This window comes from Hordeum vulgare, chromosome 6H, assembly GCF_904849725.1.
Source record: "Hordeum vulgare subsp. vulgare chromosome 6H, MorexV3_pseudomolecules_assembly, whole genome shotgun sequence".
NCBI classification, from domain to species: domain Eukaryota; kingdom Viridiplantae; phylum Streptophyta; class Magnoliopsida; order Poales; family Poaceae; genus Hordeum; species Hordeum vulgare.
In genome coordinates, this window is record NC_058523.1 from 409,414,851 (window position 1) to 409,437,315 (window position 22,465).

The following is a 22,465-nucleotide window of genomic DNA, read 5'->3' on the forward strand; positions in this document are numbered from 1 at the left end:
ATGATCCGTTTTCATCGTTGACTTTGTTTCGACGAAATCTTCAAAACTAGATCCCATGTCGACATGTTTTGACAATTTTTTTACTCATAATTACCACATTTGTTGTACTTACTTGTCTGATAAAAAATAACTTAATCGCTAAATTTTTAAAAATTACGTATAAATATGACATCTTGACATAATCAAAATGGAAGCACAGACAATTTTTTAGGCGATTACACGCACAAATATGACAACTCAACACATTTAAAACCGGTGACCACAAAAAAAATCTTTTTTTATCATCGTTTATAAATATGACAATTCGGCATAGTTAAACTAGCATCTTGACAACTAAGTTTTTATAAAATTGGCAACTATGCAATTTTAAACTACTACTAGTAGTACTAGTACTAACCAGATGCATTTAGCTAGTGAATAAGGTCAGTCAACACATATTTTGTGTGAGACACTTTTTTCTATCGATTTTCTGTGTGACGCTTTGCATGCAATGCATATTTTTGTGATGCCATCTGCATATCCTTCTAGCCCACGTTGTTGTGTGCTGCAATATGAATACATGCAGCACATGATTCACATCGAGAAAAAAATGGCAATTAAGTTATTTTTTTAGACAAGTAAGTGGCTAATAATACGACAAGTAAGTCTAAAGATGTGCCAATTATGGATGGAGAAAAAAGTTCTAGAAACATGTCAACATGTGGTCTAGTTTTGAAGATCTCGTTGCGACAAAGCCAACGATGAAAACGGATTGTCAATTAAATTAACGGTTTTAGAGATAAAACTTTTTAAATTTTAAGTCAATATAGATAATCTTGATGATGTCATTGCATGCATGCATGATAGAAAGATGGAATTAGCCGCCGCATGGGAAGACTCGCATGCGTAGTTAAGTCCTAAAGAGAGTTTAGCAAGCTTGTTATCAAAGATTCAATGCCTTTGCCTTTGTTCGTTCTTGTCGAGAGAGCCGAGTTGATTCGAGTTCCCGTCGTGAGATTCATCCAATCAATCAAAGCTAGCCAGCCGACGCGTATATACAATACATACGCAAGTCTCCGGTCAATTGCAGGTACGCGTGTACAATGCACTAATCGATCAAGGTGCCAGTATGCTTGTTTAAGTTAGCTTTGCACGTACACATACGTGGTGCTCCTGATGATTTTGACGGTGCAAAACCAACAGGCACTACCTGCTGGTCTTTGCCCTCTTTCCTGTTGAGTCGGCCAATCGTAAAGCTGAAGGTTATCTTTTCACGGCTATGCTAACGTCTACTTGGAGACCAAGCCTGCAAGTGGTTCCTCTAGGCTTATTCTTGTTCTATATGTTGATGAGAATCGTGGTGATTTACATATGAATAAAGCAACTGGAATTCCGAGTCGTACTAGAAACACTCATCCTAACGCCGCCTATGCCTACGAATGAGTATCCTATGGCCTCCTCCATTCCTGAGAAGTAGCTCTCTTTCCACCTTCTCAACCTAACTAGAAGGGTTGAAACAGTACTTGCATATCTTGTGCATTTTCATGACTCTTGCAATGGTTTTATATGAACGCCCAAACTAAGAGGAAGAGAGAAGGCTATGCACTGTTTCTGTTGCGGAGTAAAGGGTACATTTACTAGCACATGTACGAGGTTGGCTCACCTACCCAATCCCATTGTCAGATGTAAGGTGGTGTTTCTTTCCAAGGGACTAGACTTTTTTTAGTCCCAGGGACTAAAGAAAAAAGTCCCTCCAATAGAGACTTTTTTTAGTCCCTTAAAGAAATGTCCCTCCTGTTTCTTTACCTAGGGACTAAAAGGGACTTTTTAGTCTAGTCCCTGGATAAAGAAACACCACCTAAGTTAAGTTGCGTGTCTAGTGCGTGTCACCCATGTTATGTTGCCATGCATCACCTATCGTGCGAATGTAAGGTCAGTCTAAAGTGATCATTGATGAAAAATATGGGATTTATTTTTCCCAAAGAGAGTGAATGAGAAAAAAGTACCAACCCAACCGTTGGCGCCAGTTGTGACACCCCTTGCACATGGGGTTGGAGAAGCACATCCGGGCAACTAAGCGGGCCAATGCAGGACCGCGTTGGATGCCAAAACGGATCCGCATTGGATATGCCTGATGTTTTGTTGAAGGGTACACTTGTTTCCGAGTAGTTCTGTTACCACACAACAAAATATTCAGTACATTTTAGAACAGAAAAATAACAAATCATCTTGTAATACTCTGAATCAGGACAAACTTCGGCAATGGTCAGAAACACATGGAACAAATATCATAGTAATGACATGTGGTGAAATTAAGATTGGTACATCAAGTGTATGACTGCATGGTAGACCAATCAATGCTGCTAGCACTCAGGTAGGCTTCCCGGCTAGCGAACCAACAAGACCCTCAGTCGTCGCCGCTCGCTTTGCATCTGTCATTGCAGTCCTCGGCAAACTCGATGCAGTCGAAGAACCAAGCCTCCTCCTGGAGGCGGCAGTCTCTCTCACGGGATGTCGGGCGCCTGCACACGTCGGTGCACATCACTCGTTTCGGAGCCAGGCATGGCTTGCAACCGCAGTTGTCGATGCACCCCGCTTCCGTCATGGTAGGGGCCAACACAGTAGCGCAGAGGACAATGAGAGCGACGGTGACGGAGACCTTGAATGCGTGAGCGACCATGAGATGAGAGCAGGTGGTACTTGTTGGGATAGATAGATGATAGATCAGACGAGGGGCGGCCTGAGGCACCACATTTATAGGCTAGTTGATTAAGCATCATGTAGCGGTATTGGCTTAGGTTGTTCGTAATGGGAGTATCATAGTTAGTATCACGCATCCCAACTATGCATTTTTTATGATGTGGTATAAAATTTAAATAAAAAAAGAGAGGTTCGGGTATCAATATCATAATACAATACTATTATGGATCATGCATAACAATGAATAAACTATCATATGATACTGACATATGATACCGTACACTATGGTTGTAATATAATACATTAGTATCATATGCATGATATATAATACTCCCCATTAGGCTGGTTCGTAACGGGAGTATCATAAGCAGTATCATGTATGTCAATTAGAATTTTTTGGTGATGTGGCATATCATTAAATGAGAAAAGATAAGGATGTGATATCATATTATGATACCACATTATATTAAATGGTATACTACTTCGTGTCATGCATGTCAATTAATAAGGCAATCTAGATAGAGTACTAACTTGTGATACTATGCATTTACATTGATATAATATGCATGATACTAAGGCTGCCCGTAATGGTAGTATCATAGGTAGTATCATGCATGCCAACTAGGTAATTTCGATGAGGTGGCATAAAATTAAATGAAGAAAGAGAGGGTTGAGTATCATATCATGATTTCGTATCATATTAAATGATGTGCTACTATGTGTCTTGCATGACAATAAATGAACTACCCTATGATACTATGCATTACGAATGTGGTATCATACACTAGTACCATATACATGAAACTAGTATATGATACTATGCATTACAACTAGCCTAATATATGAGACTCTTCATTAGGGACAGCCTTACAACCAGCCTTATTAACTTACATGCATTAATTACATGCTGACAATGAGAGGATATTTATTATCGTAAGTAGTACTCCCTCCGTCCGGGTTTAAAGGGCCCTTGAGCCAGCTAGCCACGTCCCTATTTCTAAGGCCCATGTGTCGGTTCTCTAAGCAAGTTATTAATACAAGTTAGTATTGCATGCATGCATGCATGAAGTAATGACCAAAGGATGGACCAATAAGAGGTGGAGTATGAGCTGCATGCGTGTTTACCTAAGAGAGAGAAGGAAACTTTTCGATCATAGAGGACCAATACTACTCACTCGCCTTAACTCTCAGGCTCTAATTGGTTGCTGCCACGGTCAAGAATTGGCTTTCATTTCTCCTTGGTCTCTGTGTTTTGGCTCCCAGGCCTTTTAAACCCGCCCTTTTAAACCCAGACGGAGGGAGTACTTCTGCTTCTATAGTATCACGATCTATAGTTGGCATGCAGAGATGGATCAAGTCGTGGTGGTATTGCTAGCTTGACCTCGAGCTCCAGGCCATGCTTGACTTGCGTAGCTAGAGACAAGTAAGGTGCAGACGAGGTGAGGAGCCAAGTTGGTACGGGTCGGATGAGACAACTTGCTTATGACGAAATCGAAGAAATATGTCGAACCCAACCCTTGGCAATCTTAACCCTAGCTAGCGCATATTGGCCCAGTACCACACGCTGACTAGCTTCCCGCAACATGCAACAATGGAGAAGAAGGCAAGATGGATGTCTCATGCACGCACGTAGAAAGCTAGCACTAAACAGTCCCTAACCGACTGCTAACATACATGTCGTTGGCAAGTTGTAGCATGCGCGCTGGTCGGATAAGTCACGAGGTGTCAGCTCATCAAGAATGGCAAGGTCCAAATCTTTCGCGAAGTACTATCAATAGCATCACCTAATAGTGGGGGTCCAAACTTTCACGAACTACTATCAATAGCATCACCTAATAGTGGGCCAATGTCTCTCAGTAAAGTGCTGACCAGGTAGAGCTTAAGCTGCAGTCCTCGGAAGACAAACCAACATCGATTGCCGAGCAGTGATTCTTTTTTAACTATCCAAAATTAGAAAGAAAATCATTATATACTCACAACTACAAGAACAAATGCATGCATCACTTGACAACTAATCAAAGTTGAAGAAAATGATTGTTTTCTTGTTTATAGACGGCTAATGATAGCCGCTTGCGGATGTACCGATAATCTCATTAGCTAATCTAGTCGTTGGGCTTAGATAGAGTCGTTTTGTTTCAACAAATAAGGCGCATGAGCCGCGACGTGTGCGAGCCGTGCGCGACGTAGAATTTTTCTGGGACTGGATCGCGTCGTCAGGCCAATCGCGTCATTGGGCCATTAGCTTCGCAGGAGGAATAGGAGGCACGATCGGCCCTCGTGGGATGGCGCGAGTACAACGGATCGTGGCGATTAGTTAGGATCTCCACCTGCACCTCTCTCTCTTTGTAATCGTATAAGTAGCTGTGAATGAAAACGGAGAAAACTCGCAAGTTTACGCGGGGCCAAAACTCTCTCTCGCCGGCGGTGATCACGAGCGCTAGGTTTTCCAACAAGTGGTATTCAGAGCGAGGTTCCACCACGATACCGGCGACCATGTCGGACCACGGTGCATCACCGCCCGCGGCCGCGGCGGTGGGCGTTGGCTGGCCTCAATGGAGGCGTGGTCAGTAAGGCACGCTCAGAGACTCCACCACGGGAGCGCAGCCGCGGGCGAAGCCGCGTCAAGCGAGAGCGGCAGGTGGTGATCCACCAGGCTGTGGCGACAGAGCGTGCGCCGTTCGTGCTAGGCGCCGGCACCACCTTCCCCACGCTCACCTCGACCAACTACATCGAATGGTCGCTGGTGATGATGGTGCACCTGGAATCCTAGGGCCTCTCGGATGCGATCCAGGAAAACGCGCAATGCGTGCGCGATGACAAGCTGGCGCTGGGGGTCCTGTTTCGAGCCGTTCTGCCGTAGATGCTCGGCGCCCTCGTCGTCAAGGAGATGACGAAGGAGGCCTGGGACACCGTCAAGATCATGCGCATGGGGGTGCACCGGGTACGTGAAGCTACCGCGCAACGTCTTCGCGCGAAGTTCGAGCAAATCACATTCCACGACGGCGAAACCATCAACGCCTTCGGCATGCGGATCACTGATACGTCTCAAACGTGTCTATAATTTTTGATGGTTTCATGCTGTTATCTTGTCATCTTTGCATGTTTTATATATTTTTTGGGACTAATTTATTAATTCAGTGCCAAGTGCCAGTTCCTGTTTTTTCTGTGTTTTTGGCTCTTTTCATATCTGATTTTCAAACGGAGTCCAAACGGAATAAAATCCCTGAAATAAATGTTTCCCAAACGGAAGAAGATCAGGGGGCTTGAGGGCAAAGGCAGGAGAGCTACAGGGGGCCCACAAGCCGTGTAGCCGCCACCAGGGGGAGGCGGCTAGCATGCTTGTGGCCTCCCTGGCGCCCCGCTGACCTAGCTCCTTCGCCTATATATTCCTTAAATACAAAAAAAAATCAGGGAATCCACGAAAACACTTTTCCGCCGCCGCAAGCTTACGTTTCCGCGAGATCTCATCTGGAGACCGTTCCCGGTGCCCTACCAGAGGGGACTTTGGAGTTGGAGGGCTTCTACATCAACATCATCGCCCCTCCAATGACTCGTGAGTAGTTCACTTCAGACCTACGAGTCCATAGTTAGTAGCTAGATGGCTTCTTATCTCTCTTGGATCTTCAATACAAAGTTCTCCATGATATTCATGGAGATCTATCCAATGCAATCCTCTTTGGCGGTGTGTTTGTCGAGATCCGATGAATTGTGGATTTGTGATCAGATTATCTATGATATATATGTGAGTCTTTGCTGATTTCTTATATGCATGATTTGATATCCTTGTAAGTCTCTCCGAGTCTTGGGTTTTGTTTGGCCAACTAGATCTATGATTCTTGCAATGGGAGAAGTGCTTGGTTTTGGGTTCATACCGTGTGGTGACCTTTCCCAGTGACAGTAGGGCCAGCAAGGCACGCATCGTGTAGTTGCCATCAAGGGTAACAAGATGGGCTTTTATCGTAGATATGAGATTGTCCATCTACATCATGTCATCTTGCTTAAGGCGTTACTCTGTTCTTTTGGAGTTAATACACTAGATGCATGCTGGATAGCGGTCGACGTGTGGAGTAATAGTAGTAGATGCAGAAAGTATCGGTCTACTTGCTTTGGACGTGATGCCTATAGATATAATCATTGCCATAGATGACGTCATGACTTTGCGCGGTTCTATCAATTGCTCGACAATAATTTGTTCACCCACCGTCTACTTGCTTTCATGAGAGAAGCCACTAGTGAACACTACGGCCCCGGGTCTATTCACACCTATCGTTTCCACTTTCGCTTTTACTTTGCTTTGTTTCTTTGTTGCTTTCCGTTCTCACTTGGCAAACAATCTATAAGGGATTGACAACCCCTTCATAGCGTTGGGAGAAAGCTTTTTGTGTTTGTGCAGGTACTTTTGATACTCCTTCACTAGATCGATACCTTGGTTCTCAAAACTGAGGGAAATATTTACCGCCGCTGTGCTACATCACCCTTTCCGCTTTGAGGGAACACAAACGCAAGGCTCCAAGGCCATGGAGGAATCCTGTGCATATTTGCCTAGGAAGTCCCTAAAGGCGTAGCCGTAGCAGAAGGATTGTTGGTGCCGTTGCTGAGGAGTATCGAGACAAGCATAGTCTCCCGCCAGCACGTGTTTATGGCGCCGTTGGAAGGTCTTTTGTTGCAGTAGCAGAAGTATTTCTGGCGCCGTTGCCGGGGAAGAAGAGATCTATCCAAGTAGGTCTCACAAACTCATCTCTTGCATTTACTTTTTTTTGCCAGTTGCCTCTCGTTTTCCTCTCCCCGACTTCACATTTGCCGTTTTCATTTGCCTTTCTCCTTTGACCGTTTTCTTTTGCCTTTTGTCTTTTTGCCGTTTTCCTTTGCCGGTTTTCCTGCTTGCTTGTGTGCTTGTTTGTTTGTTGAAGTCATCATCGCTGAAAACAACAAACTTTGCGACTTCTCGAGTACCAATAATAATGATTTTATTAGTACTACGATTGCTCCCGCCACTAGTGCGGAATCGTATGAAATCAACGCAGCTTTGCTGAATCTTGTTATGAAAGAGCAACTCTCTAGCCTTCCGAGTGAAGATGCCGCATCCCATCTCAATACCTTCATTGAGCTTTGCGATATGCAAAAGAAAAGAGATGTGGATAATGACGTGATTAAGTTGAAGCTTTTTTCCTTTCTCGTTGCGAGATCGTGCAAAAACTTGCTTTTCTTCTTTGCCTAAAAATAGTATCGATTCTTGGGATAAGTGCAAAGATGCTTACATATCCAAGTATTTTCCGCCGGCTAAGATCATCTCCTTACGTAACGATATCATGAATTTCAAGCAACTTGATCATGAACACGTTGCACAATCTTGGGAGAGGATGAAGTTAATGATTATAAATTGTCCCGCTCATGGTTTGAGTTTGTGGATGATTATACAAATCTTTTACGCTTGCTTGAATTTTTCCTCTCGCAGTATCTTGGACTCCGCCTCAGGTGGAACGTTCATGGAAATGACGTTAGGAGACGCTACAAAACTCCTAGACAATATCATGACCAACTACTCTCAGTGGCACACTGAAAGGTCAACTGCTAGCAAAAAGGTACACGCTATAGAAGAAATTAACTCGCTTAGTGCTAAGATGGTCGAGTTGATGAATTTGGTTGCTAGTAGAAACGCGCCTTTAGATCCTCATGACATGCCACTATCTTCCTTGATTGAGAGTAGCAACGCTAGTTTGGACGTTAATTTTGTTGGTAGGAACTATTTTGGCAACACCAATGCTTTTAGAGGAAACTATGTTCCTAGGCCTTTTCCTAGTAACTCCTCTAACAATTATGGCAATTCCTACAACAATACTAATGGAAATCACAAAAAATTACCCTCTGATTTAGAGAGTAATATCAAAGAGTTCATCAACTCTCAAAAGATTTTCAATGCGTCCATAGAGGAACAACTACTCAAAATAGACGATTTGGCTAAGAGCGTTGATAGGATGTCTTGTGATATTGATGCTTTGATAGTTTGATGTGCTCCTCCCAAGGTCAACTTGGATGAAACTTTGAAAGCTATGCATGTCTCCATGAATGAGAGCAAAGAAAGAACCGCCCAAATTCACGCTAGGCATGAATGGTTTAAAAGGGCGCATTCTAGTGATGCAAATCACGAAGATCTTAAAGTGCTTGGTGTGACTCCTCTTGAATATTTGTTTTCGCGTGTCAAAGCTATTGATGAAGGGGCTGGATATGAATCCACTTTGGTTGAAAAACGCCCCAATGATTCAGAGTGTACCCATCTTGATGATAAAGGTGTGGAGAGTGGAGTAGAAGAAATCAAAATTTTGGGTAGTAATGAAACTCCCACTTTGGATTTCGAGGAATTCAATTATGATAATTGCTCCTTGTTTGAATGCATTTCTTTGATGCAATCCATTGCAAACTCTCCACATGCTTATAGCCAAAGCAAAGCCTTTACCGCGCATATCGTAGATGCTATGATGAAATCTCTTGAAGAGAACCTCGAATTAGAAGTCTCTATACCTAGAAAACTTCATGATGAGTGGGAACCTACTATCAAAATCAAGATCAAAAACTATGAGTGCAATGCTTTGTGTGATTTGGGTGCTAGTGTTTCCGTGATTCCAAAGTCTTTATGTGATATTCTTGGTTTTCATGAGATTGAAGAGTGTTCTTTTAGTTTGCATCTTGCGGATTCTACTGTCAAGAAAAACCCGTGGGAAGGATCGATGATGTTCTTATTGTTGCAAATAAGAACTATGTACCCGTGGATTTCATTGTACTTGACATAGATTGCAATCCTTCATGTCCCATTATTCTTGGTAGACCTTTCCTAAGGACTATTGGTGCTATCATCGATATGACGGAAGGGAATATTAGATTTCAATTTCCTTTAAAGAAGGGCATAGAGCACTTCCCTAGAAATAAAATAAGATTGCCTTATGAATCTATGATGAGGGCTACTTATGGTTGAGCACCAAAGATGAGTATACGTGATTCCATCACCTTTTGCCTAGCTAAGGGCGTTAAACAAAAGTGCTTGTTGGGAGGGAACCCAACGAATCTATCCTTTTTCTGTTTTGTGTTTTCCACACTTTCATAATTCTGTTATGATTGTGTTTCTTGTGTTTCTTTTTGCATTTGTGCCAAGCAAAACCGTTATGATTAGTCTTGGGGATGATCGTTTGGTCATGCTAGAAAAGACAGAAAATTTCTGCTCACGAAAAGAATTTTCATTTTTTTCGGCAAGAGCTTTTGAGTTGATTCATTTTTCTGCAGATGTCTACGCACATTCTTCAGACTTTCGTAAAGTTTCAGAATTTTTGAAGTACCATAAGTATACGAAGTATACAGATTTCTACACACTGGTTTGCTGATTACAGATTCTGTTTTTGTTGAGTTGGTTGCTTACTTTGATGAAACTATGGATAGTATCGGGGGGGGGGGGGTACTAGCCATGGAAGATTGGAAATACGGTAACACAACATCAACATAAGTAGAATTTAAGTTTGCACACGAGTTTCTGTTTAAGTTTCGTGTTGTGAAGTTTTCAAGTTTTGGGTGAAGTTCTTATGGACAAAGAGATAAAGAGTGGCAAGATCTCAAGCTTGGGGATGCCCAAGGCACCCCAAGAGATTCAAGGATGCCGTAAAAGCCTAAGCTTGGGGATGCCTCGGGAAGGCATCCCCTCTTTTCGTCTTCAAATCCATCGGTAACGTTACTTGGGGCTATATTTTTATTCACCACATGTTATGTGTTTTGCTTGGAGTGTCTTGTATCGTAGGAGTCCTTTATTTTTGTTGTGTCACAATCATCCTTTCTACACACCTAGAGAGAGAGACATGCACTCACTGTGATTTTGTCGAGCTTCACTTATATCCTTCGGTAGACAATTCAACTCACATGTGCTTCACTTATATCTTTTGAGCTAGTTGATTTTGCTATATGTGCTTCACTTATATCTTTTAGAGCACAGCGGTGCGTGGCTTGGTAGTTGATCTATGCTTTCAAAGTAGTCTCAAAAGGGGTAGTTATCCAAAGGGATATGAAAACTTCCACCTTCATGTGCATTGAATAGTTAGAGATGTTTGATTCATCTCAATTAGTTTTGAGTTGTGGTTGTGGTAATATTGAAGTTATGCTAGTAAGGTGTTGTGGATCTAGAAATACTTGTGTTGAAGTTAGTGATTCCCGTAGCATGCACGTATGGTGAACCGCTATGTGATGAAGTTTGAGCATGATTAGTCTATTGATTGTCATCCTTTGGGTGGCGGTCGGGATCGCGCGATGGTTTATACCTACCAACCCTTCCCCTAGGAGTATGCGTTGAATGCTTTGTTTCGATTACTACTAAACCTTTTGCAACAAGTATATGAGTTCTTCATGACTAATGTTGAGTCCATGGTTTAGATGCACTTTCACCTTCCACCATCACTATCTTCTTAGTGTCGTGCAACTTTTGCCAGTGCACAAAACCCACCATTAGCCTCCCTCAAAACAGCCACCATACCTACTTATTATGGCTTTTTCAAAGTCATTCCGAGATATATTGCCATGCAAATACCACCATGATATGTGCCACCACTTCTACATCGCCATTTCATGATCGTAAGATAGCTAGCATGATGTTTCCATTCATGTCTATGCCATGCTAGATCATTGTCACGGTACACTACCGAAGGCATTCAATATAGAGTCATCGTTTCTCTAAGTTTTGAGTTGAAAGTGTGATGATCGTCATTGATGGAGCATTGTCCCATGTGAGGAAATAAAAGAGGCCAAAGATGCCCACCAGAAAAAAGAGGCCAAAAGCACTACTAGGAAAAGGCTTGCTAATGGCGCACCTATTTTTGCTACTAATGGCGCACTATAGGTGCGCCACTAGCATCACGCCATTAGATTTTTTTACTAATGGCGCACCACAAGTGCGCCATTAGTATCTGGTATACTAATGGCGCACCAGGTAGTGCGCCATTAGTATTGCTCACGGTGCGCCATTAGTATCTGGTATACTAATGGCGCACCAAGTAGTGCACCATTAGTATAGATCCTGGTGCGCCATTAGTATAGATCCCGGTGCGCCATTAGTATAGATCCTGGTGCGCCAGTAGATCCTGGTGCGCCATTAGTATAGCTTATGGTGCGCCATTAGTATGCCTCCCAGGGCCATATTTACCCATATGCTCTGGCTTACTAATGGCGTACTAGTGTGCTGAGTGATGCGCCACTAGTGTGCTGAGTGATGCACCACTAGTATGAATATTAGGTATTTATTTTATTTTTTCTGATATTTGCACAGATTACAAAATATATTATTGCACAGAATATAGATAGCACAACATATAAACAACAGATTTATCGAATAAAATAGAAGATTAGTCTCCGAATACAATTCATCATATTAGTCTCCGAATTTAAAATACCGAACAAAGTTAGAACATTACAAGTCTCGAGACCGCGAGTAGCGAGTTTGTCTTCACATTACAAGTCGATATCGACCATCTAAACTACCATCACATAGAAGAGAGCTGCGGTCATCACGATGAACATAATCGCAATGAAACTGGTCTTCATCCGGTTCCTCCAACGCTCCCTCCTCTCTCCCGCTAGATAGCGCGCGTATCTAACTTCCGCCTCCGGCCTTGTGGTGTACCCTTTGTAACTGTTACCGCTGAATCGGTGAACCTGTCTCCAACACTCCTCCCAGTCGTCGTAGACTCCGGGAACCTTACCCTTGTACACGACATACGACGGCATCTCTATGCACTAGCCAAACAAAACGTTAGTAGCAATTCACAGAGACATACAAGTTCATTAAAGTTTAATATTAAAACTATAACAGCACGATTCATGGTCCTACTAATAAATAGCATCGATTATATATAAGTTGAACGACTGTCCAAACCAAAGAGACATACCAGTTCATTAAAGTTTAATATTGCAACATGTATTAGTAGCGATTCACGGGAACGTGGATGAAGCCGCCGTCTTTCGTAGTGGTCATGAAATTGCGGTCGTTGTCAGCCTGCATTTGTAGCATTGTATCTATCTCACTATTGGACAGCGGAGATCTGAGGTAGAACTGCCCCGAGGTACGAAGGACATCTTGATGGATGATTTCCGCAAACTCCGACTGGATGCGAAAAAATTCTTGTCTGATGTCCGCATCCTGGATTGCCGACAAGCGTGCGGCCCAATGTTTGAGATTATTTAGTAGCCTAAGGTGATTACTGTCCCGTATGATCGCCCGCATGTGATGGAGGGCGTAGTAGGCATCCTTCTAACTGCCAGGCGGCTGCTTGACGCAGGCGAACGTCGTATTGTGGGTGAACACGTGCTTGCCGTGCCTGAGACTTGTCCTGCTAAAGGTGCCTCCAGATATGGCGTAGCCGGGAAGAGCTTCATCAAGAACTTTCTTGATATTTGTGTAGTCTTTTTTTGACTGACGGTCTGAGTCGAAATACGTGGCCGTGGAATATTTCAGGCTTAAGAGGATGAGTGTGCAACGTGTGTCACTGCACAAAACACGGAATGTTAGAAAAAAAAGGACGATCAAAATCTAAGAAATCATATGTTACGTGGCGATGAGGGGATAACTTACCAGGGAAAGTAAGGCACGAGGAAGTTATCCTTTTCTGAGTTTGCCAGAATGACGCCTTCGAGGTATGAACTCGCGACTTGCCGGTCCCCAGCGCTACCCAAGATCTTGGCACGCATATAGAAGGGGTCGACTATCACTAGGTCCGGGGTCTTGTGTCTAATGATCCGCATCTCCATACTCAGCGAAAATAGCCGAACGAAGGTGTAGTGCAGCGGATGAAGGTTAAACATAGCGAAGATTTCAGCAAACCGCAGGACGATCATAACCCCGATGGCGCTATCGACAAAGCCCTTGCCCTCTGGCACCTTGGCCACGAAAACTGGGTATGCCACATTATTCTCGGAGAGACTCCGCTTCTCCAAACAAAGAACACTGTCATGCAGACTCCGCATAGCACCGATTGCAGCATTGAGCAGATTAGTAGGTAGCATCGGCCTACCGCCACATACACCCTCCTCGAGATATCCTTAGGTGAAGGTGGCCCATCCAGAGCACGGATCGTACTCACTGCCGGCTGGCTCGCACCCTTGTTAGTCTTTCTTTTCCGTCCCTTCTTCTGCCGATGTAATGGGATCGAGTTCATCTGCTCAGAGACCACCTTCTTGAGTGTGTTGGGGCTGATAATATTTCGCACCTCGGCTATCTGAGGCTCGGTGAAGGCGGCAGCTGGAGGCGTCTCCTCAAAACTAAACGCCAGACAACGCCTGTTGCAATTGGGTTTCTCCGCGGTACCAGCTAGATCGCGGTCGTCTTTTGCAGGGTTGGGTTGTTGAGAAGGAGGCCCCAAGAATTCCTCACCGTACCCATGTTCGGCAAAGTACTTATCGACCTTGGTAAATGTACCATCATCATCATCGTCGTCGTCCGGATCCTGTGCCATATGCATGTCCGGATCCTGTGCCATATGCATGTCCGGTAGCGTTGTGGCGGTCTTGCCATGGCTTGGCGCCGGCACGACTCGCGGTGTTGTCTGTGGGGTGGTGTCCCCCGCCCCCAAACGAATCTGGCTCTTCGGCCAAAGCAAGGGCCAGCTTAAGCAGGCGCTGAGGGTCATCACATCATCTTTGTCGACCCGAGCGGGCTGGAACGGAGGTAACAAGTCGTCGCAGCCTGGCAGCACCCGAACCAGTTGAACCCTATACGTGGTGGGTGGCATCGGTTTACCGTGGAACATGGGGTTGCCCGGTTGAACGATTCTGCCCTTGGCGACATTGATCAACTCGCCGCCCATGAAGTGCAGGAGAGTGCATGGAACGTCGGCGCCGGCGCCCTGCGAAAACATGTAGGGCGTCAAGGGATGCCCAGTCAAAGGCAATGAGATGAAGTCATCGACCGAGAGAGACTTAGTTACCGTGATGACGTCGAGCTTGGCTAATGTCGAGGCACCGCCAACGGCGGGCGTGCAAGTGACGAAGGGGCCGCTTGCTACCGAGGTGCCGGCCGGTGCCGGAGACACCAATGGCGACAGCGCCTGAGACACCAATGGCGTCGCCTGCGCGTTGTGCGAGTTGCTGGCCATGAAGCTGGGAATCGGGGGCGGCCCCTGTTGGCCGCCCGCAATCCATGCCTGCAGCCCCTCAATCAAGGTAGGCACAATGGCGGTGATAACCCCTCCCACTTGGTGTTGCACTAGCTCTTGGACCATCTCCGGGATCCGCGCCACTTTTGCCTTGAGTTCTTCAACCTCGCGCGACTGGCTTTGCAAGTTGGTATTTCTCTCCTTTCGCCCACCAGCGTTATAGTATGACGACCATTTCGTGGACAAGCCTTTGCCGGCCACACGACCAGCTGACGACGGCTTACTGGACTTATCCTTGTTTTTCATTATGTTAAACGCCCTATTTAAATTGGTGTCCCAATGGGAGCTCTGAGACGACCCCGCGCTACTGCTTTCAGTGTCCTGCGGAAGGAATGAACCATTTAGAAATTTGGCTTCATTAATTAGAATGCAACCATATGGAGCTAATTACGTGGGGTGTATTCCTTACCAGAACACGCTCAAGCGCCCTGGTCTTCGCATCCATGGTAAGCTCCTTTGTTACTGGGTCCACCTTGTACCGGGCCCTGACATAGTTCCTGGTCTGTCTGTCACCGTATTTCTCGAAGCAGGGTGGTAGGCCTTGCTCGGCACGCTCCGCGTCCTCCTTGTCCCATATAGGTTCCGCCACTCTGTAACCACTGAGACCGAGTTGGTGGACCCCTAAGTTCAACTCCCGCATTTCTTTCCCCCATTGACTTGATTCCGCGGTTGCCTTGCTCTCGCACTTGATCTTGAACTCCTTGTAGTCATCTTCGCTGATCGAAGGATTTTTCACCTTGATCTTCTCATAACTATCACCTTTGTCAATCATTCTCTTCACCACGCTTCTCCAAGTAGACAGGGCCTTGCTCATCTTCGTGAGGGCGGCACTGTTCACTTTATTCCTTGAGAGGCATGTGTTTGCGACGTCACCGGGGAACTTGTATCGTTCGTGCAGATTCGTGAAGAGGAGGTTGCACAAATTCCCTCGGTCCTTATGCCTTAGGTTCTCGGTGTTGATCGAGACAGTGCTCCGGAGAATGCACCCGAGCTGAACCGCGTACCCCTTGACTATTTCTTTGGGCGCCGTTGGATACCCGTCGGAGTTCACTTCAGTAAATTCCTCCTTTACGGTGCTGAGCACGTTCGGGCGCCGGTCCTTCCGTTGCCTCTTCGATTGGCTGCCATCTGTGCGTGCGCTGCCATCATCAGTGGTGGCATCCTCGGCGGCACCATCAGTGGTGTCATCCCCGACGCCACTAGGGGTTGTGTACTCGGGATCGGTGTCTTCCGCGGCGTCCTCATAGCGGTGAGGTTCTTCCTCCATCTCCTGGGACAGCTCCCAGAATGGCTTGCCCGAACCGCCGACCTCATCGTATTGGCCCATGTTTCGCTCTAAATAGGAAAAATGTTTGGTCAAAAAGTTGGTTATTGTCAAGGAACAAGGTCATGGTCTCATCATTTAGGGTTTGTCGACATCGAGGCATCCTAAAAGCTAAGCTTTTATCATTTAGGGTTTGTCGATGCCGAGGCACCCTAAAATCCTAAGCTTTCATCATTTAGGTTTTTATCGACACCGAGGCACCCTAAAAGCCAAGGTTTTATAATTTAGGGTTTGTCGACGCTAAGGCACCCTAAATGCTAAGTTAAGTTTTCGTCATTCAGGGCTTATTGATGCCGATGCACCCTAGGTTGACTGATATATATGGGTATCTTCTAATAATATACCCTATCAAGAAAAGGGAAGGATAATTCTAAGTTGGGCCTAATCACTTGGCTCTATTGCCACCTATGGTTTAATGCAGCAAGAATAAAGGGGCAATTGATCCTACTTAATTAAGTACTAAGATACCCCGGCCCATGCATTAGTCGCAAGTACCCCATATGTCCTATTTTCAACAATGTCATGCTTAAATTCAAGGAAAATTTCAGCATGACCTTTGCTGAAAATAGGACATATGGAGTACCCGAATTTGCCGGAACGGAAGTTAATCGACATTCCGGCAAACTCAAGGGCCTCTCGGGGTACCTGCAAAATCATCACGACACGATGGTCGGAGAGCTCGGAGAAGGGTGAGCCCGGGTTCAGAAACGAATATCCCAAACTACTAATACTACTACCAACTTTCTTGCGTGTGCACAACTTTCTTCAACCACCTTTATTATGTTGCAGAGTCATATAAGGATGAAACTGATAAGAAAAAAAGGTGAGATCCACATGAGGTTTTGATTTATCATTTTTCTACAAGTTTGACCTTTTTATTTGTTCGTGTCTTCATGACCTTTTCAAAACTTGGGTTGTCACTGGTCAGTGACATAAAAAGTGAATTTGAATGTGATTTTCTCAAAGCTAGTTATCAACAGTATATCTTTCACGTAAAGGTAGTGTTAAAGCTTGGAAATCTTCAAGAAATCTTGGCAGGCTAGTGAAATACAACATGTTAAATATGCACCTTTTGAAAACATTTTTATTTGTTACCTATATATTAGCTGCTGATACAGGTAAAAAACTGCATCAAAGTACTAGCTGATGTTGGTCTCACACCAACATTACTATGAAAAAAAATCAGCTTGAGAGGACATGAAAAATCATTTCAAGAGTTATTAGTTGGTCTGAGAATGTAACCTTCCTAGATTTGAATCAGTCTAGAAGATGAAAGAATCACCATCTTAAAAGTTAGCAAAACATCAACATCTTCTTGACCATACATATCATAAATATAGATGTTGATTGTGTAGTGGAAGAAAGCAATACTGTATATTGTCAGTCAAATAGAGTTCAACAAGTCATCAGTATCCTTCCCTTTTCTCTTAATAAGATGACTACAAGTTCATACATTTGTACTCTTCAGTTAGGCAACAGCAAGAGCAGGCAGACTAACAAGTGAAAACAGATAGCTTAATTTGTCAAACAAGATAGATTTGCAGTAGTCGTCGTGACATGCACATGAGCAGATATATGCAAGAAAAGTTTCAGTTTTCTTGTCAGACCACACCACGGCTAATGTGGTCGCGTGGTAAGCGAATTGGATGGCACCCAGGGCAGAGCATGAAGAGAGGGAGAGAGAGCAGAGAGAAACCTCCATGGAGTCAGCAGGCACTAGGGTCAGAGCAGCGACGGCCCGGGAAATCTGAGGCACAACCGAAGGAAAGCAGCAGATTCGCATTATCACTTACGCACGCACCTACCGAGATCTGAGGCACGCATTTTCAAATCTGAGGCACAATCTGAGGCACAACCGAAGGAAAACAAAATGATTGTGAAATCTGATCGAAAAGGGGTGGGGGAAAGGAGCTTACGCACGCACCTACCTAGAACCAGAGGCGGCGGCGCAAGCCGGATTGCTGGGGAAAGAACCGATCCCCCACACCTCCGGCGCGGCCGCTGGGCTGGGCTGGGCGGCGGCCCTCTGGATCGAGCCGGGCGGCGCCGGAACCCAGGCCGAATCCCACGAACCAAGAAAGAAAGCAAGCAGGTCCGGCGGCGGTCGGCGAGCGGGGAGACGGCGGGCGCTGCTGTTTGGTGGAAAGGGGGTAGGGGGGAGGCCGCGGGAGAAGAGAGGAGGGCGCGAGGGCAGCCGGCTTAGGAATGGCGCACTCTGAGCGGTGCGCCATTAGAATGTTTTTTTATATAGTAGTGGCGCATGTATATGAGGTGTGCCTTCTCTATGTTGTTAACCTCCGAAGTAGCAGCGCAGTGGTGCGTGGGTTTTGCCTCCTAGCAGGAGGTTGCGGGTTCGAATCCTCTTCCCTCCTCCTTTTTTTTCCTTTTTTTTTCTATGCATTGTTTTCTTGTGCTGGTTGCACCTTGGTTTGAGAAGTGCCTAGTATTTTTTTTGATGTTTGCAAGTAGATGCCTAGTATTTTTTTCTGATGTTTGCAATTAGATGCCTATGAATATCTAGTGCCTCACAACAACATCTAGTGCCTAGTTTTTTTTTATGTTTGCAAGTAGATGCCTATGAATAGGAGTTGAATCTTGTGAATAGGTGTTCTAGTGGTAAGTATGCCGACGGCGGCGGCGGTGGAGCGGGGGAGGGTGCGGGGGGTGCTCGGTGGCGAGGGGGATCTTGCGAGGGGTGATAGCAATCGAGATGGAGGGGATCGAGATCGAGTATCCTCATGAATATTCAATATTTTTTCATATTGAATATGAAAAAATATCATCAAATTTGAAAATGTCGAAATACAATCGAGAAATGAAGGCTACAATTTAAATACAATCGATCTTAGCTAGCTATTTGTTCACAATCTTCTTGCCCTTATTTTTCATAAATGGAGTTCTTCTCTTGAACGGACGTCCTTTAGGTAGGGTGGTCCTACTTCTTCTTGTGGTGTATGCTGGTACTTCATCATCGTTGTCATGTTCCATCTTCGGGTCACCGTACTTGTCGAAGTCTTGCTCATTGGCGACTCCATCCATTCCGATGATCTTCCTTTTGCCTCTCCTCACGACAACACGACTGGGCTTTGGCGGGTCGGTAATGAAGAAGCATTGGTCCACTTGGGAAGCAAGTACCAATGGCTCATTTTTCGTGGTGACGTTTGCGCCCGCGGTCTTGGATTTGGCTTCGGGTATAATCATGGTGGTGAAATACCGGTCTTCTTTTATGACGCTCTTGGACCATCTGACACGGAACATCGGGACCTTCTCTCCAGCGTAGCTCAGCTCCCAGATCTCCTCGATCCTTCCGTAGTATCTGTCCTTGTCGTTACCGGTGTAGGATTCCATCGTTACCCCGGAGTTCTGATAACCATCACTCTTCATGTCCTTTCCCTCGGTGTAGAATGTGTAGCCGTTGGTATCGTACGCCTCATACATCATCAGGTTGTGCTCGACGCCCTGTGACAAGGCGAATATGAGTTGTTCTTCCGTAGAAGAATCCTCATGTAAAGGGTACGACAGAAGCTTCTGCTTGAACCAATGCGTGAAACATGAGTTGTGCTCTTTGATTATATCTTTGTCCGTCCTCTGTTGGCCTCGGTCATTGTACGTTTTTCAATAAAGGTTTTGTGCTCTATGACCCAAGGATCGACCACGTCTATGTGTTGTAGCGCGACTAGGGTTGCTCTTTCAAAGTCGGCGAGTCGACCCTCGAAGTCGACATGCATTTCGCGGCGACCCTCACGGTGACCCCATCCTGCGAGCCTGCCGAGGTGCCTCTTGACGGGCAGACCAACGAGGTTCTCGATGCCTAGATAATTCATGCAGTAGGAGATGCACTCTTCGGTCAGAAAGCCCCTGGCTATGCTTCCCTCTGGACGTGACATGTTGCGAACGTATCCTTTGATGACACCATTCATCCTTTCGAACGACATCCTGCTCTGCAGGAACGTCGGCCCGAGTTGGATGATATCCTCCACGATATGGACCAGCAGATGCACCATAACATCGAAGAATGCGGGCGGGAAGTACATCTCAAGCTCGCATAGTATCACCATGATCTCTTCCTGTAGCCTTCCGAGTTGCCTCACGCCAACCGACTTCCGAGAGATGACATCGAAAAAGTTGCATAGGCCAAATAGCGTTTCACGGACGTGCGCGTCCATGATCCCACGGATTGCAACTGGAAGTATCTACGTCATCAGCACATGACACTCGTGAGACTTCATCCCGCTAAACTTCTGCTTCGCTGAGTCTAGGTATCTGCTTATCTTCCCCGTGTAACCGTAAGGAAGTTTTACTCCTACGAGGCAGGTGAAAAACTGATCGATCTCCTCCTGACTTAGAGTGAAGCACGCGGGAGGGAAGTCATTTCCGGTCTTCTTGGACTTTTTGCCTTTGCGACGACTTCCCGTGTCCTGCTTCGCCTCATCATCATCATCATCATCATCATTAGCGTGAAGCTCCTCCCTGATGCCCATTGATTTCAAGTCTGCCCTTGCTTTCGGTCCATCTTTGGTCCTCTCTAGCATGTTGAGCAGGGTACAAACCAGACTCTCGCACACGTTCTTCGTGATATGCATGACAATAAGGCTGTGAGGCACACGGAGGATCTTCCAGTACGGCAAGTCCCAGAAAACAGACCTCGTTTTCCATACCTTCAGCAGCGGCTCTGGTGCCTTTCGCTTCTTTCCCGGCTCTAGCGCCTTTCCCGGTGATGGGCACTCTTTCCAATTTTTCAATAGCTCATATATTTCCTCACCGCTCCTCATAAGGGGGCGTCTTCGGGGTTCAGTTTCACCATCGAACAGATCCTTGCGTTTTCTCCATGTGTCATCGTCGCGAAGCCACCTTCGATGTCCCATGAACACTGTTTTTGAAGACCCGGGATCTCTATCTAGCTGGCGATACATTGTGTCATCCATGCACGTGACGCATACAGAAAAACAGTGGACCACCTGCCCCGCGACATATCCGTAACCGAGATAGTCGTGCACCGTCATGAGCAGTGCGGCTCTCATAGGGAAATATTCTTTCTCTGCGGCGTCCCACGTATTGGCTGGCGTTTTCCACAGCGTGTCTAGCTCCTCTTTCAGCAGCCCCAGATATAGATTGATGTCGTTCCCTGGTTGATTCGGCCCTTCAATTAGCATACTCATGTGAATGTACTTCCTCTTCATGCACAACCAGGGGGGAAGGTTGTACATCCACACAAACACAGGCCAGGTGCTATGTGTGCTTCTCTGGCTGCCAAATGGATTGACTCCATCGGTGCTCGCACCCAGCACGATGTTCCTTGGATCGTCCCCAAATTCTGGGTATTCGTAGTTCAACGCTTGCCACTGGCTCGCATCCTTAGGGTGACTCAGCATCTTGTCTTTTTTATTTATCTTCGGATCATTTTCGTCATCTTCTCGCTTTTTCTCCTCCCTATCCGCGTGCCAACGCAGGAGCTTTGCTACCTTAGGGTCCGCGAAATACCGTTGCAGACAAGGAGTGATCGGAAAGTACCACACCACTTTTCGAGGAGCTTTCTTCCTGTTCTTGTATCGACTGACGCCGCACACCGGACATATGGTAGACTCCGCGTGCTCGTCCCGATAAATGATGCAATTGTTCATGCACACATGGTATTTCACGTGCGGTAAATCCAGAGGACACACTATTTTCTTCGCCTCCTGGAAACTGGTCGGGCACTTGTTCCCCTTGGGAAGACGTTCGTGCCAGAATGACATGTTCTCGTCGAAGCATGCGTCGGTCATTTTGTGTATTACTTTCATCTCCAAAGCCATGAGCGTTACTTTCAGGCGGGTATCCTCGGGCCTGCATCCTTCATACAATGGAGTAACCGCGTCTATCTCCAGTTGATCCAGCTTGGCTTTCTCTCGGGCGGCAGCTCTTGCGTTATCCGTCTACTTGAGAAGCAGCTCTTGAATATGAGGGTCCTGCGCCCATGCCATCGATGGTCCATTGTCGTCTGCTCCGGCATCTTCATCTTCATGATCATGCCCTTCGTCTGCTCCGGCATCTTCCTCATCATCATGTCCGGCATCTTCTACATGATGACTGTGTCCTGGAGATTCTTCGTCTTCTCGCCCGCCCTCGCCGCGGTTGTCTTGCTCATGCCCTTCCTCATTTCTTTCCCGGCCCCCATGGACGACTTCATAATCATCTTCATCACCTTGCCACCGATAGCCATCCATGAAACCACGCAAGAGCAGGTGGTCCCGCACCTTTACGGAATCCGGGTCCATAAGGCTCTTCAGCTTGCATCTTCGACACGGAC